Here is a 17,750-nt window from a genome sequence, read left to right as displayed (position 1 = left end):
CTGTTTAACTGCAGAACACTCATTAGAGTTACCCAAATGTTATCAGACACTCCAAATATGATAAAACACCTCAGTGAACCCTCACCAGTGCATTTGGCTGTGATGAGTTACCCATGTGCCCAGGTCTTTATTGCAGAGACATAAATATGGGTTTTTCTGGCTGCAAACACCCAGCACTCAGGCTTCCAGTCTGATTTTTCTCTCAAAAATTTTAGACTGAAACCTTTGAAAAGGGACAGGCAGAGCTATCAATTATTTAATAAAGATAATAGCCTTTTGGGAACAAGGATAATAATGAAAGTAATTACTAATGGGGTTTTGGCAGATTAAATGGACTCTCCAGATGATGTGAGACTTAGCTCTTCCCTGTGTCAATATGGGTAGTGAAATATTTGGATGTGTTTTTCAGTGATATCTGTCAGCCTCTCCTTTTTACTTTCCGTGTAGCCATTTACCTCAAGCAGTCCATGAATGAGAAAGAAAAAAAAAATAGTATGTAATATAAAATTCTGGACTATATTCCTGCAGTGTTCTCAGGATTTTGGTAGCACATTTAAGGCCCAACTCCTCTTACTTAATAAATTCTGGACGTAAAACTTAACTTTTACACATCATATTAAAAATAAATTTGGAACATTAACTTTAAGCGGAGCCCCTTTAACAAGCCCATTTTTCACCAACTTTCTTTGCTGTGGAAACATACACTACATAAGTGTGGAATGAAAGTTTTTGCCCTGTGGCAACGGGATATTACTTTTACTACTCTTAACTTCAGAAGTGAGGCTATAATGTGAGGGGAAAAAAAATGAATATCAATGTCACAGAACAGCCAAAATGATATTGAAGTGGTTTTTTAAGCACTACATTGCTGATACATGCCTTGATACAAGAAGCCAGCACCCGAGCCATGCAGGTGGGGCCGTGCCCTGGTGCTTTTAAACGTGGTTGCTTATCAGCTCTGAGCTGGTAGCATAAATTTTTGTGTTTGGTGGGGTGACACCACCAGAAATGGGGTGTGCTGGAGTGCCAGAGCAGGTCCAAGAGTTTACAGCACCCAGTAAATCCTGACCCAAGTTTTTGATGATGTTTCCCTTCATTATAAATTGCATTTCTTCTTGACTTATGCCCCATGGTATATTTTATTGATCTCTTCTCTTGACTTCCCTGACCATAGAGTGATTTGTCTTCTCTTGCTTTCCTGACCACTCACAGAATGTGTCATTATCAGCTCCTTGTCTCCCCTTCTTTTTATTTTCATCTGGCTGTCCTCCCTTTTTTCTCCTACTGTTGTCTCATTCAATAACTCCCAGTGGCCTGACTTGCCAAAATCAACAGGTTAGAACAACCCTTTCGTAATATGTAGTGATGTAATTAAATTCTTCTGTTTCACAGCTAACATGAAAAAGCTACTTTTTATACAGAATTGATTTTTCTCTTTCTGGTGAGTGATGCTAGAGTCTGAGCTTTTCCCAGGTTTAACATTTACATGACCTTGTGAAGGTTCAGGTTCCTTGGAGGGCTCACAGCCCCTGGGGCTGCCCTTTGGGGCCATGGTCACTGTTACTCTTGCCCAGCCTGTGCCACCTCAGTCAGGGAGTATTTAATAAATGAAGTTTGTACCCATTTTTAGTGATTATTTTAAAGAGATGAAGCATCCATATTTCCTTGAGAGATTTGCATAAAGTCTCAGTGAGGCTGCCATGTACTTTCATCAAGCTTTGGAAAAGGTTTCACTGCCCAGCAAAATACATGTGGTGCATTGTACAGGAGTTCTGGGGTGTTCCCACCAGAAAATGCAGCCCATATCAAAAGCTGTGTGTCCTGTCAGCCTTACCCAGCCACCTCCATGTCTGTCAGCTCACACATCTCGAAGATGCTCAGCCACATTCCCACTGAGATCTGCAGAAATGTATCAGATCACTTTGAATTAATGGAATAATGAATTCAATTAAAATATATTAATGTCACATTGGGCTTTTAGCCATGATTTTAAGAAACCACGGGGGAATCAAACTGCCAACATTTCTCAAAATATGTCTCAGACAAGTTGGAAGGTATAATGAAAAGTAATTAGAAGCACAAAAAAGAAAATGAAGTGGTGTTACCACTGCTGGGGTAGGCCATTGGCTTAAGGAATCAAGAATATTACACATCTGATGTGAAATTTCCTTTGCAAAGTTTCAGGTATCCAAAGAGAGAGTTCAGTTAGCGCATCCCACAGTAGGCATCTGGCTTGGGCAGGATGAATTGCTCTTTGGTAGCTGCTTTTATTTTCCGTGGCTCTGGAGTTAATCTGAGCACCTCACTGAAATGGTGCCCCTCATGCTTTGGTGTCTCATATTTTGTGAAGGTGTAATGTGAGTCTGAAAGGACAAGAGCACAGGGAATAAAATGTACTTCCCAGACTGAGAGCAAAATGCCATTCAAGTGATTAGGGCTGTGAGTGTCTGATTCCTTATCCAGGCAGGGAGAAAAGCATGAGAAAGTATGAAAAAACCTGACCTGATGCTGGTTTCCAAGCTGAAATTTCACAGTTGTCATTAAAATGCCGGTTTTGTCTCTTTGCGTTTACACTGATTTATGGTGCCAAGGGGTTTTTTTTTCAAATGGTCTTAAATTTTTCAGATTTCCAGCAAATTTTTGCAACTTTTAGTGCTATTTAAGTGTTTAGTCTCATCTCATTACAGACACATAGAAAAGCCAAACCTCAATCCAGGCTGCTTTGACATTTTGCAGTGGTTTTGCCAGTGACTTCATTTTCATCTCACAGATTCTGTGATTTCAAAGATGAAGAGATTCCGAGTTGTCAACTTGCATTCAGTGTACTCTTCTGAAAATCTCCAAGGTGCCTACAGCTGGCCATTCATACTTCTGGGAATGTCCTGGATCAGCTTCCTTGGATATTAATCCCAGGCTAAGTAGTTCACACCTGACACTGGATGAAATCTGGCAGCTGGTGGTGAACAGGTCCCTTCACCCTGAACCATCTGCACAGCAGTGAGAAATGAGTGATGGTATTGCCAGTTGTAATTCCAGAGCTCGGATGCAGCAAACTGAACACAGGTATATGAACATTATGATCCTGGAACTCTGTTATCTGCTAGGTGCATCTATATCGATAAGTGGTTATTATTCTGTTCTAGCTGGCTGACATTTATGGTTTCCAGGATTTAGACTGGGGTTTTCAGTTCACTTAAATCAGATGTCTGCAAATAAGCATCTGTTATGTTAAAGTTTCCCAAAGCCTTCCTTTCAAACCTGTTATTTTCTCTGAATCAAATGCTTAGCTCAGCAGAGCCTGAAAATGAAAACAAACTCCAAATGGTCTCCACAGGATATTTTGTGGGGAAAAAAATCTCTTTGAAAAGATAAGAAAAAGCCATGACTGGGATAAAATGCATGTTTCAATATTTATTATTCATCCAGAGCTTTTAAAAAAATCGTTAATAGAAAAAAGTTATAGACTGCTAAAATTTGCTGCAGAAGTCTTGAATTTTCGTTTAGGTTCTCCAGTAGCAGGAGGATAAATGATGTGAGGGAAGACCATGCTATCATGCTTTTCCATCCCCATATTTTTTGTAAGTTGGGTGGGGGTTGTTCTTATCTGCTGCATGTGGGTGATATCTGGTGGTCTTGAAAAAAGATGCTCTAAACTTTCTGCCTCAGTTTTTTGTCATATCCATTCACTACTGGGACCTGGGGAGAAAAACAGTCTGAGGTGATGCTGAAAAAATCAAGGGAACCTTTAAAAAAATCCTCAGAGGCACTTTCTCACCCCATGCAGATGTTGGATTTCATATAATGCCAGACATAAAACAACATGGAAGTTTTTTAACGTTTTGAAGGGTTTCTAGAAGAGGATGAAGGAAGAGGTATTTTCATTGAAGCATGACATTTAGTGATGCAAGTTCTGATAGTGAAAGAACAGAGCAAAAAGTTAAAACAGCTGGAGAGTTTGTGATAAATATTGTTCTATAGTGGATTCACTGGCACAGGTTTTCCAACGCCTTATACCAGATTTGGAGGGGAGGTTGCAATAATTATCACCAAAGATTTCATTTATTCAGTAAAAAATTTATTTTAGACACATTTTTACCTCTACATTAGATGGAATTGATGATTGATGAGTGCAATCCTAGCAGGTTGAATTGTCAGTCACTGTTTCAGATGAGTTTTAAGACACAGTGTATTTAAGATTTATTAATTTCCTCTTGAAAATTAGTTGAATTTATTTTTTTATTTATTATTTTAGCGGTGGATGGGGATTGTCTGTATGAGAAACCAATCAGGAAAAACCAACATGATATCGTCGTGCCAATAATCAATACTAGTCACAGTATTAACAGGGTCTGTCAAATTGTCTTCAAGGGCCTTGTCTAATTGTCTCTGCAAACTGAATTAGCAAGATGGTTTCACTAACATTTTTCCTTTTTTAGTGGCAGCTGCCTACCCAATTATATATATTCATTAGCTCTGGTATGATTTCATTAACCAGTGTACAGTTGTGCTTATGTTCCTAGACAAGCAGTGATGCATCTGCTGGTGAGCGTCCTTACCAGCTCATTGGTCTGGATAAACTGGGTTTCACTTATATTTTCAATTTGTCATTACTGGTGAGCAGCACAAGCTGAAGGATAAAATCTAAGAAGGTAATTAAGCTGGTTACTTTAATTATTTTTGTTTCAACTGTCCCTCAGAACCACAAACCTGGCCAGCCAGGCAAATGAGCATTAATGAATGAAGCCACATAATTAAAACATCTGTCACTGTCCTAGTGGGTCGATTGAAGGCTTGGATTGGCTGTGGAAAACCAAATAAGCCAGAGTTAATGTTCTCCTAATCCTTTGCCTGTTGAGGTGACAGTGATGGGTGGCAAACATGCACCAATGAGCAGTAATGAAGTTGCTTCTAGATTTGATCAGCACAGGTTTTTCAGGCTAATTAGGTAGACAAAAATGTTAATTTAATCAAAGGAACGTGTATTCATTAAAGAAAGTGCATAAGATAACTGAAGTGGAGAATTAGCTCAGTCAAGAGGTAGGCTATAGCTCCTGATTAAATTGTTCAGAAGATAAAGAGAATGATGTATTTATGTACTAGTTTTTGGGTTATTTTATTTAAAGATGCAAACCCATGCCTTTGTCTCTGTGTCTCAGAGGATTTACACCAGGCATCCAAACTGTCTCCCTGTATTCCTGTATGTTGGTGGGGGGGGGAGAGGGGAGTTCAGGACTCAGAAAGGGAAAGCAGGGAGGGAATGAGATGTTCCTTCTGCATTCCAGATGGCACAAGCCACACTATCACATTATTGCTCAAATGAGCTCATTACCTTCTTCCTTCATGGGACTTTGTGTAGCAGTGGTGTAGCATGGTTGGGTTTGTCTCGTTTTCCTTGGTCTTCCTTGGGTCGTGACCAATGTGCAAGGCACGAATTGAGCAATTTTGTTCATACTCTAGATGCACTGACTGTCCTTTTGGGGCACATCAGGGGAAAAAAAGAGCAAGAAATACAGATTTTCAACCATTAAGAAATAAAATACAGTGCAGAGCAAATTACCATATCATATTGAATCTCATCTAAACCAAATAAAAAGGAAAGATGATTCTCTGAGATCACGTGGCTGTGGTAGCACAGAAAATAATTAAAATACTGTATTTGAGCTTTGTTACAATTTTAACCTTCTCCAACCCCACATTCTATTTAGATTTTGGATTTAGATAAGCAGTGTGAATGACAGTTTGTATTTGGAGAATGAGAACATTTGGGTGCATATTAAATATGATCCTTAATCCCAAAACTGGCTGCCTTTAGCTCTCTCCATCCCACCACACAGGGAAGTTGATGCTGATTGATGCAGCATTTCCCAGAACATGATGGTGTCTGTAATTGTACAGCGACACATGGTGACCCATGAGGAAAACATCTGGGAACAACAGATGTGGGAGCAGTCTCAGTGTTCCACACAGCCAGTTCTGAGGGATTGGACAGCACAAATATTATTTGAAACATAAATATTTTAAATAATTATATATAATTAACTGTGCAGTGCTTTAGATGAAAGAATAATTATCACCCATTGCTGTGGTGGGTTGTATTTGTTATATTTCTTTTAATGGCTGGAAGTCTTTTGTCTTATTCCTTCCAAGAGGATGGAGAGTGTTTAGTGGGTGCTATGGGTCAATTATTTATTTCTATATAGAATGTATGCTTGGTTGTTTGGGAAGACCTCTGGAGAGAAGGAATATCAGAACATGCTGGCATTCATGGATTACTTTGCTTTATATCATAATTTTCAGTGTAATGGTTAGTGGGACTATTTTAGTTCTTTTAATGTCTGTTGTGCTGTGAAGACAAGTTAACAATTACCTTTTTGATTGTTTGTTTGTTTGTTTAGTCCATGTTTTCTGGGATTGGTCTTCTAGGAGAGCAGATGGTAGAAAGGAGATTGAGGTAGAAATTAAGGTTTCTTGTTATAACTAACAGTTTTTATGGATTGCAATAGAGGTTTCATTTCTGTGGTTAACCAGCATAAACAGTTTTCATTAGCATCTAAATTTAACATAATTTTCAGGAACATGCAAGTTCTGGTAACTGATGATGATGATTGATACTGATCTAACAATGAGGGAAGAAACAATTAAAATGCTGAAAGTTAAATTTGGGAAAGAGAGATGAAGATGAAGCTTTTTAATTTGGGGTAAATGAATCAACAGCATGCATAACTTTGGAAATGTAAAAATTTTTTTTAAATGCTTATGAATAAATGGTGCAGCTGTACTGTGACGTGTTAACAGAGCCCATGTAATTGGGACATGTGGGCAAAGCAGTCCTGGAGAGATGTCTGGAGGAATCCAAAGTGGGTTCTTGCTTCATATAGTGAAATATATTGATGCTTTGAACTGACCATGGCATGTAGTTCTTTTCAGATTCATAAGAATCATTTTGAGAAAGAGAATATTAACTAATTGCTTGAGTTTTAGCTAAAGGCACCTGTAAAATTTTGTAGATGTGGCTGTAGCTCCTGATGCTTTGCAGGTTCATCTCCATGCCATGTGTTGCATGTGGGAGACGGGTCTGTGGCATTGGGACAATTCCCACTTCACCTGGGGGAAGCGAATGGGAATTTGTTCCCCTGGGAACTGCACTGAGAGGTCTTCTGCACTGTGGGGGAAAATGTGTACTGCATGGCTTTGGGGCTCTGGCAGAGGGAATTGGGATTTCCTTTCTGGTTTAGGGGATCAGAGACACCGAACAGATTTTCAGGAGACAGGTGTCACTTAGCGCCAGCTCCCCAAGGTGCTGCCATGGAGCACAGAGGGTGCTTATTGGCTTTGTACAGCTGGAAATTTCCCCCTTTTATGCTGATATTAGAGATTGGCAAGAACTGACTGTGATGGGAGCCTTGTGTTACATTCACTGTGAGCTGCTGTTGCTTCTTGGCTGCTTTGATAGTGCAAGTTCTGAAGCTCAGCACAGCCCTGCTGCGGCCGCTCCTTGTCTTGGCTCTTCCTCTTGGCACGGGAGGTGCCGTAATTCATTACTGCACCAGCGAGGAGGAGAGAGGGAAGGAAGTGTGTTGGCAAAAGGGAGTCCTAAGATCAGTGACATTGGGAAGTAGAGGATGTAAGGGATTAAACATGGCCTTCATGACTGGTGCTCACCCCAGCTCTCTGGATCAGGACTTCTCCAGCCCCTGGAGCTCGGTGAAGCGTCTCTGTTTGCTCACTGCAGCAATGCCCTGCAAGGGAAGCAGAGTAGCAGGGTCTGGAGCCCATTCTGCAGCATCCAGGATCATCTCCCACCCGAGTGTCTTCACCACATTGCTGTAGCCCTGTCCCACTTCTCTGCACCTTCCCTGCAGTGTGGCCCAGGGGAGGGAAGAGCCGTGTTTTCCTTTGATTTCTGTCACTCCGGTGAGCAGAAGCAGATGGTTCATTTTTCCATGGCTTAATGGCTGTTATCAGAGCAACTGATCTTACGGTTCTGTGAGTCTGTGATTCAGAAACAAAGGAATCCACTGCTACTTTTATACATGTTTTGTTTAAAATATACTCCCAGAAAAGCGGCCTGTTTTAATGTTTCATTTATCCTTCACTTGTTTTTCTTTTGTCTCTTCTATTCCTCTTGCCCATCAGGGAGCCATTGGTCTGCTGAGAGTTCAGAGAAAACAGTGCCACCTCTGCCCATTTCCCACAAACCAAAATTCTATTTTTTATTTGTCGGGTTGACAAGGACTGTAACTGGGAAGGCTGCAAGCTGCTCTGGCAGCAGTTGGGTGGGCATCCAAACACACACACACACACACACACACACACACACACATCCAAAACCCAGTTTCCCTTGTTTAGAAGTTGAGAACTTTAACAAAGTTTTCAAAATTTGCAAAGCTTCTCTCTTGGCATGGGCTGAAGAATATTAGGAGGAAATGGGCGCTTATGATATCTTTGCTTTGTTGATGGTGTGATAAAATTCTCCTCTGGGGCAGAGAGCTTTTCATGGGGTAGATATTGGATGGGGAGCTGCTGGGATGGGATTCCTCCTCCCATCCCCAGCTCACAGCAGAAGCTTTAGAGGGCTCGTTGGATATGACGACTTCAAAAGTTCTCAGTGATTCATTTTTCATCTGACAGAGGTGCCCAGGAAGGGCTCCATTACCTTAGGGAAGAAATGCTGAGTAGAAATACATTCCAATGGCCTTTACCAGTTCTAAAAACATTTATTGCTACAGCTTTGTCTTCAGTCTTAGCTCTGACTAATTCTTTTTTTCTTGCCTTTAATGTGGAGTGTATGTTAAATTAAAAGAAAATTTTACATTAGTTCTTTTTTTTTTTTTATGAAGTTGAACCCTAAGGCCCTAAGTTCTGTCTTCTTTTCAAATGTTCTGAAAGTATCGATTACTTTGTTTCTGTTAAACACATTTCAGTGCTGGAGAGGGATGCCAGCATATTACTCACTCGCTGCTGTGCTTTATTGTTAAAAAGGTTTAGTTTCTTGCTGTGATGACTGTCTGAGGCCTTTGTCAATTGTCCCTCGCTGTTGTTTTATCAAATTGCTGTTGTTTGTGAAAAGAAAGGCTTTGGCTATGCTGCCTTTCTGTTAGCAGGAGCTATAAATATCAAAACATGAAATGGTAAGGTACTGGTTTGAAATTTCTACTGAAAGGCTGTCAAAAAAAATCTTAAAAACATTTGAAAAGGAAGTGAAAAACCCCTAAAATTTACAAAACATCTCTCTTCATATCAGTATCGTTCTGAGATAATCAGGTCAAATATAAGCCATTCTTTCTATCTTAATAAATGGGTTATATAAAAAAAATGATGACACGAAACATCTTTGGCCAAGTGCAGTGATAATAATAATAACCAAGTGTGTTTTATTGCAAGGGAAGAAATGTTATCACTCCAATTACCCTATATAGGAGATTTGAAAAAGTCCTAATAGGAAACAATTTAAGTGTAGCTGTGAAGTTATTATTTCAAAACTAGATGTAATCAGTTACCAACAATACACGGTACAGCTTAATTAACGGCTGAAGTACATGAAATCTCCAGGGGGTCTGTCTGCACGGGTGTTTAGGGACATATTATAACTCAAGGTAATTGAATAGCAATTAACTAGAGTTAATGAACATGCATTCTTGGGAAGACACACCAACAGTTAATGGATCAGCCCAGAATGAACCACGATTAAACACATGCCCCTTTGTTTTGCAGAGCAAGCATCTACTGAATGTCCACACCAGGATACATAAGGCCATTAATTAATTTGAATTACTAGATATTCATCTCTACTCCCATTCCAAGTGAAAGACACTCTGTAGGTAATGCAAGGACAGCTGTTGATGTTTCATGGCTACTCCAATTAAAGATACTGCCCCTATTAACCATGGCACAAGCTTTTGTTAACTGCAGGCGTTTAAAGCAACGTGAGCAATAAAGAGGAGTTTGAAGTCTATGAGGTGGAATTCATTGCATTAGGGAACTAATTGAACTAGATTGGAGACTTTCAGAAATTTGGCTTTCATCAAGATTTCAGGCAGTGGGGAGGAGAAAGGCCCTTTCAGCAGTGCCATGCCCATGCTCCCCTTTTCCATGTCAGCTTCTTCCAGAGGTGAATATTTGGATGTAGGCAGCAACTAACCACTGAGCCAGGGTCTGCATCTATCAGCTGAAAGAGAAACTGATTGCCAAATGTTTTCGTTTTGTTCTGAAAATAAAAGGCCGTTTTATGCAAAATTCCTTGGATGATTATAGGGACAGATAAGATGTTTCTCAGAACTTGAAGAACACAAATATTTGAACGCAGTCCCAAGTGCTGCTAGGAGCCAAAACATGGAGAGCTCACAGATTTAAGTGACTCTTTCTGAAAGATTTATAGAGAGCTTAGCAAGACACTAATAATGTACAAATTCAATAGCCAGAGGAAAATTTAAAAAGTAAATGTATATGTAAGTTGTTTGCATTATCCAAAAGTTAAGTAAACAAGACTATTTTTCAGTGATTTAGGAATCTCTGCCTTACTCTTAACAAACAAGAAATTCTTTAGAAAGCCTGCATAAGATTCAGCAGGAAAATAAAGATTAAAAATTAGATACTATGCAGGCAAAGAAGTTATTTTTGATGATACAGCAAAGAGGAGGTCAGTTCATTCAGTGTAAATGAGAAACTGCTGCAAGATTGCTCGGAAAGTCTGGTGCACCCACAGGCTGGGCTTGTTTGTTCAGCTACAGCTGCATTTGCTCTTCATAGCCTTTTTTAAGTAAAATGTGGTTTCACTCCGAAAGGACAGGAGGTAATGAAAGGATGACAAGGGACCTGCAGGAAGTGAAACAGCTGAGGGCTCGTGTGGGTAAATCTGTACTGTGTGAGGCAGTTTTGTGCAGGGAGCCACGAGGTCACTTTTCCAGAGCTCAGTGAAGTGTGGCACTGCTGGAGTTTCAGTGGTGCCCCTGCCAGCTCCTGCACCCTGGGCTGGGCCATGTGTGTGCCACGTTGGGCTGGGAGGAGCACTGGGCTGCAGCCATCTGGTGCCTGCTGCCCAAGCCCTTGGGATGTGTCCACATTCATCCTGGAGAGTCTGAGAGCCCTGTGTGGCCGTGGATGGAGGTCCCTGAGAGCACCATCTCTCCATTCCACACCTCTGCAGAGCTTCTGTGTCAAGTTCCAGCTGGAAGGATCCATCCAGAAGTCCAGAAGTTTGGACTCTGTTCCTCTTGAGCCACGAATTATGATGGGGAAAAAAATCTGTTAGCAGAGTCCTCTTTCATGTCAGAGGAAGCAAAGTAGTTCAGGGGTGGCAAAGTTTTGTTGAAGGTGACCTTGGGTGCTCCTTGGTACTTTAACCTGTTTAAAAAACACAAAGGCAAAGGCTCCAAATTAAATTCTGCGATAAATTAACACAATTAATGTGTTTCATTTCAGTTACCTGCACATCATTCAGGGAGCTGTCTTGAAAGAGACAAATTAATTACTAATAAGAATTTTATACCCTGCTATTTTCTCTACTTACTGATGTTACTTTCCAACGCTTTTCCAGAAATACTTAGTCTGATATTTAACAAGTGAAGCTATTATTATCTTAAATTACATAAGATTTTCTTCCCTCATGGTTGTAATAGAGGAGGATGAAAGTAAAAAAAAAAAAAAACCTTTAGCAGGACTTTAACAAACTCACTGCAGAATTTCATGGTGGATATGGAAGGGTTGAACAAGCTGAGACAAAAAAAATACTGAGATCAGACAAATGCTGAATGGGGGAGGGTTTGAGTCAGAGGTTATAGTTTTGGCTTTGCATAGTCTTACTGTAAATTTCAATATTTCTATGAAATATTTACCCTAGACACATCAATAAACTTTGAAAGTACGGGTTGTTAATGTGTTTGCAGCTGAGTCCCAGCTTTCTTTCTGTTTATATTTTTGAGTAACAGAAATACTCCCTGTGTCTATATAATTAGTGTTTCAATGTTTGTTTTCCTTCAGTAGAGTCTGCCTTTTGAGATACTCCTCTGGTTCTTTCATCATTTCACAAAAATTAAAATTCTGCCCAAAATAACTCATATTATCCTTAAGTTATATACAGAGGATTTTCAGCACAAAACCAGATTTTTTTCAAGCTTATTCTTTAAAAAAGTCTTTCAAGGTGCAGAGACTTCCACTGCCACGTTATAAGAATGGGGGTTTTTTCTCATTTTTTGCTTCAGTTTTGGAAGGGATGCTGCTGACCATGAGGAAATACTTAAATGAGTTTTTCATTTAGTAGAAATACCCTGTATTTAGGCAATGTCTTTCATTTTTAACAAATTCTAAGATTTCTGACAAAGTCGTGCAACATTTTGACCCGCAGCATTTCCTGCTTGCATTTGGTAACAAATACTGAAAATAAACACTATGACATAATCTCTAAGCATTTGATGAATAAACATGGTTTTCTCAGGAATGTCTCCTACAGCCTACAGAAGCTTAGAACACTAATTAAAGTAAGATTTTTTTCTTTGTCAGGCATTTCATAATTTAGAAATTGTTTGATAAAGCAGAAAGCATCCCACCAGAATGTATTCTGGTGAGCTGGTCCCATTCCCCATGTTAGATATTTATTCCCTATTTTAGATCTTTTTGGAAGATTTCCTAGAGAAACACAGTGTATTGTACTGGTTGCCAAGACTGCTCCTGTCTTTAAGGCCCCACAATTAACTGAAAGGAAGAAATTGGATTTTTTTTCTTTAATAAGCCTTCAGTGAGAAAAGAGCCATGATATGTAGCCATAGCCATAGCTATAAACTGTACATTTTTCACAGTGTCAACAAAGACAGACTGGAGATAATCAGTTAGGATAATTAACACTTGCACCAGTACCTCTGCCTCGATAACCAGTCACTGACCACATTTAGCACAGTTACTCTAATTAAGAGTCCCATTCAGGAAAGATATTTATAGGTGCAGTATTTTACCCAAGCATGTAAGGACTTCACAAGGTATCTGACAGCTGGCATTGAGTAATACATTCAAAAGCATATCCCCAGTAATCCATCTCAATTCCTGGTTTATTACCTTTGCAGCTTTCTAGCACTTTTGTCAATAAGATACTGCTTCCAGCAGTTCGACTTTATTCTTACATTAATATCCCAAATTTATCATAGGGTTCTAAATTTCCTCTGGTCACCAGAATGTCCCATTGAGCCATTTAAGCTCCCTGAAACTCTGTTCTTTATTGGTAGCCTGGGAAAAATATATTTTGCCCTCTATCCCTGAGTGTTTTGAGGTTAAATTTGCTAACGTTGTCAAGTAGGTCAGTGAGGAAAGCCAAAACAAGAGAAAAATGTTGTTCAGGGTTTAGGTGGAAGGGAAGGGGAGGGTGTGACAGTGGTGCAGAGCTCCAACCCCGCTCTCACAGCCATGTCCTGGGCAGAGCTGCAGATGAGCAGAGAGGGGCCGGAATCTCGTGGCTTCAGGCAGACTGAAGGCAAGGTCTGGATGCTCACCAAAGGACAAGCAAAGGGAAATACGAGTGTTAGCCTCAGCATGTTTTGCTCTGTGCTTTTTGTTCTTTTAATGGATAACAATTCCTCCTCCAGCAGTTTTGGTCCCTAACCAAAGTGGTTGGCGGTTATGTGTCATTATCCCCCAGGGTCCTTTGTTTTGGAAAGAAATATCTAACCCAGGCAGTTACAAGCACAGGCTGCCAAAACAGCCAAAAAGCTGTAAGAAAAGTCTAGGTTACCCTCAGAGCCCTGACTGGAACATGATGAAGAGTTGAGTCACCTCTTGCTGCCTCTGAGCCAGCCCCACTCTGCCTGCAGAGAGCTGTGTGGAGGAGCATCCCAGTGACCTCCCAGCCAGCAGCGCTGGCTGACCAAAGTTCATTATTTTAATGTTAGTTTAACATTTTTTAACTTAGCCTGATGCTGTCTCCCATCTCCCTGCCTGCAAACCTGCCAAGCACTGGGGCTGCCCTGTGGGGCTGGGCAGCCGCTCCCTGCAGGGCCTGCATCCGCCTCCTGTGCTGGTTTGTTTGTTCTCTTTGCAGAGGTCCTAGGGAGTATAATCAGGGGCTTCTGCCAAAGCTTGCAGACACCTACTGGAGAATATAACGTGACAGAATTGCTCATTCTGTCAGACTGGAGGGGAGGGAGCATCACTTCTGACTCATGAGAGTGTTGCTGCAAGACTGTGTGCCCAGGAGCAGCTCACACCCAAAATGCATCTGACCTGCAGGAAGGTTCAAAGGTGTTTCGTGATAAAGGAAATCCAGACCTGAGACACTTAGTATTTATTTCAAAAGATTTAGTGGTTTAAATAGTCTTGGTGCTGGTGACAAAGATTTTTAAAGTTGAGGTGAGGTTGCATGCAGTGGGTAAATTAATAACTAACTGTGCAGGTTGTGAGTCACTGCATTGGTTTCTGCCGGTGTCATGTTTCAAAAAGGAGCAGAATAAGGAGGAAGTGCTAATATCCCCAAAGAAGGCATATTTCTGTAATGAAGGGGCACACAGAGCTGTGCTGCCTAAAGGCCAAAGCACAGTAAGAGCGATCACTTCTCAGTGGCTTTAAGACCCTCTGTTTAAAAGAAGGTATTTTAAGAAGCTGCTGTCTCTTGCTCTGTTGTCACTTGCTGATGCCAGCTGTATATTTTTGCATGTGATTTTTGGCTATTTCAGGTAACCACCTGACTTTCACACACATAATATTGTACTCCAGAATTCCAAGAGAATCTCTTGGCATCTAGCAAAAGTCTCCTATGACTCAGTAAGCACCCACTCAATAAATAATTTGAAATTAAAAGTACCCCATGCATGAGTTCTGGATACAAAAAAAAAAAAAGCCTTATTGCCTTTATTTTCCTCAGAAAGTAAACGGTGGGAAAATAATCTCAGTGTTGCTTTGCAAATGTATAAACCACCATGATGATAATTTTGGATATTACATCAGGAAGTGCTGTCTTGCAGGAGGCTTCTGGATTTGGGTTGGTGACCAGCAAGTTCCTAGTTCCTTTGCTGTTTAATCATCATTGATTTTAGCCTAATAAACACTTCCAAATGTGCATTAGACAGTTGTGAAGAGGACAAGGGGCATTAAGCATAATGCACCTTCTGGCAAGGATGCAAAGGAATGCAAACTTCAGGGAGATGAGAGAGTAGCTGGAGTCTGAATTGCTGGCATTTGAAAGTTGCTAAAATTAACCTGTTGTTTCTCATGAGCAGGATATTTATAGTTTCTTAGCTGCAGTGCTGTCACACAACAGGGTGTGACAGACAAACCTTGGTAGTTCTTCCCTTGGCACCGTTTTCTCGTGTGACTGTTGGTGGATATCTGACTTTGTGCCTCAGTTTCCCCTTTGAGGGGAATCTGGCCTAGGGGGGGTTGAAATGAGATGATGTTTAAGTTCCTTTCCAACCCAAACCATTCTTTCAATCAGTGATCTCCTCCTGCTGCTCTAGGGCCAGGTACCAAGTGGGTGTAAATTGATGGAGCTCTTTGAAACCAATAGCTGCACTCTACAGATCAGATCTCATTCTTTGCCCACCAAAGAATGTGGTGGTGAGGGACCCTAAACATACTCATGTATTTTCCTCTATGAATAATTATTTACTGGCAATTGTTCAGAAAGCAATAGAAGCAATATACTTATTTCAGCCTGAGAGCAGCACTTTCAGTTCTCTCATTTCTTTGCTGTCCCCAGAGCCTCCCTTGCTAAAAACAATGTCATAGACACACTGTAGATAAGTCTGGAAGACAGTTGAAATTATTTTTCTGTATATTCTGATAGTGAAATAGCAAAACAATATATTTTTTGTGACAAATACAGCTATAAAAATTCAGTGGTCGTTCTTTGGCCATGAGGGCAGTTTCTTAACCGGGTCTATGGATTCCTCTTAAAAAACAGAATTTTGATTTTAAAGGAAATTTCCTTTGCCTACATGTGAAAATAAATTGAGCATGCTCTATCTCCTATCTCTTATTGAAAGTATGAGTCTTGATTAAAAAAAAAAAAATCATTAAAATAATCCCTGAAGTCACTCTATGTGGGTATAGTTGGAATCGCATTTTTTAAATACAAATCCTTTATAAATACTTATTTCATGATATCTGTTTATTGGTTTGACTGGCAACCCGTTTGTTTTGGTTTTGAGTCCTTTTGCACTTTTAGTGCACTTTGCACTGAGCTCCAGGTTTATTGCAGCAATCTATGGCAACCAGAAAAGGTGCCTAAGTCACCTTAGAGGGTGACTTAACTCACAGCAGCGGGTAAGAAGCACTTCCAGGAGTGATTTGGGTTCTAGATGGACCCTTTTGCCACTTTCTCTCCCCTGACTGCAGAGGTAGCACGGGGTGATTATCTCCAGGTGCAGGCTCATCAGTTAAATGCCTGATACTGGCTGAATGGGGGCTCAGAAATGATTAATTGAGGGGCATTGAAAATATTCCTCCCTGCCCACCCTGCTTTCTCCTGGCTTTTGGAAACAGAGGAAATAATAGCGGAGGAGTGTAAATGAAGCAACTGGAAATCACATTCACGTCATGATTGCCGCCCCTTTGGAGTGAGTTCCTCACACAGGTGTGGAGGGGTTGGGGAAGGTCAGTGCAACTCCACTGAGTGTCCCCACAGCCTGTAAATCCTTCTGCTGAGATGGGATCATCAAATGTGCCTTAGGAGTGACACTTGTGAGAGTGGGCACAGCCCTGCTGGGTCTCTTCACCTGTGCTTTGAGCTCTCTTGGGTGTTGGTGTGGTCTTGGATGGGGTTGAAACCAGAGCGTGTTTGCATGGGCCTCATTTCTTTGCCCAGACCTGGTGTTACGCTCTAATTAATGCCCCTGAGTTGTTTTGGCATGTTCACATCAGACAAAAATGAGCCAATAATTGGCCCCATTTCTGAGAGCTCACCTTCAGACACGCCGCAGGAGACCTGGTACTTTCCTCCTCACGCTTAATCTGCAGCTTCATTGCTGGTTGGGGGAACTGCTAGATGCTGCATCAGTCAGAAAAATCTTACTTCAGAATGTAAGGACAGAACACAGAAGGGATCCACTAAGATAAAGGAAAAAAAAAATAATTCCTTCTTCTCCCTGGAAACTTCTTCCAGCACTGTAAAGATGAGTGAGTCCAATCAGCCTTGGTGTAACTTGGAGCAGCGATGCCACAGAGGATTTTGTGTCCAAGATCTTTATAGTCTGAAAAAAGAAGTGTTTGTTCTATCCTTCATTTGGTGATTGACAGATTATCACAGTTAAGGAGCATTAGGCCATAATTTATAAGAACTGTTTCTGCACCCTCTGCATCAGTGAATTTCCGTGCTGATTTTATTATTAAATCACTGCATTGGAAGACTTCTTGTTCCTACGAGTATAAAAACCTTTTTTTCCTACTTCTGAGTGAGCACAAATTTCTGCAGGATGAGACTTTTCTCTTTTAGTTAGCATAATTATGCTAATGAGCTAGACTAAAAAAGATGGAGCATTCCAGGGATACATTTGGAATGTATGTTGATGGTAAGATGTGAAACTTTACTGTTTGTGTTGGAGAAAAAAAGCGGAAAAGTGCTCAAGAGAGCATGGCTCATTTTATAATGCTGCAGTGCCAAAGTGCTCTGTAACAAGGAGTTGGAGGAGTGGAAGCCAAGTTTCCACCTCTTCCCTGCTGTACCAGTGGAAAGGGAAATTATTACCCTAGAGAGGAATTCTGCATGTGATGGTTGAGTTGTAGTAACAGTGCTGGGATTCATAATCATTACCCCAGAAGGTCTGCTAATCTTT

At 40.7% G+C, this 17,750-nt stretch overlaps 1 protein-coding gene and 1 long non-coding RNA gene across 7 annotated transcripts in view; one reads left to right on the top strand and one right to left on the bottom strand.

The window, feature by feature from the left end:
• Positions 1-17,750, top strand: part of SGCD (sarcoglycan delta) — a 308,053-nt gene that overhangs the window by 213,511 nt on the left and 76,792 nt on the right. The gene's annotated exons all lie outside the window — the stretch shown is intronic.
• Positions 10,349-17,151, bottom strand: LOC109144625. Its single transcript, XR_002045507.2, has 2 exons — positions 16,882-17,151; positions 10,349-11,343 (listed from the first exon to the last, which is right to left on the bottom strand). It is a non-coding gene; the product is annotated as an uncharacterized LOC109144625 (long non-coding RNA).

This window comes from Corvus cornix, chromosome 13 (genome assembly GCF_000738735.6).
Source record: "Corvus cornix cornix isolate S_Up_H32 chromosome 13, ASM73873v5, whole genome shotgun sequence".
Taxonomy (NCBI): domain Eukaryota; kingdom Metazoa; phylum Chordata; class Aves; order Passeriformes; family Corvidae; genus Corvus; species Corvus cornix.
The sequence above is the reverse complement of the archived record's forward strand: the minus strand, read 5'-3'. Positions and strand labels throughout refer to the sequence as shown.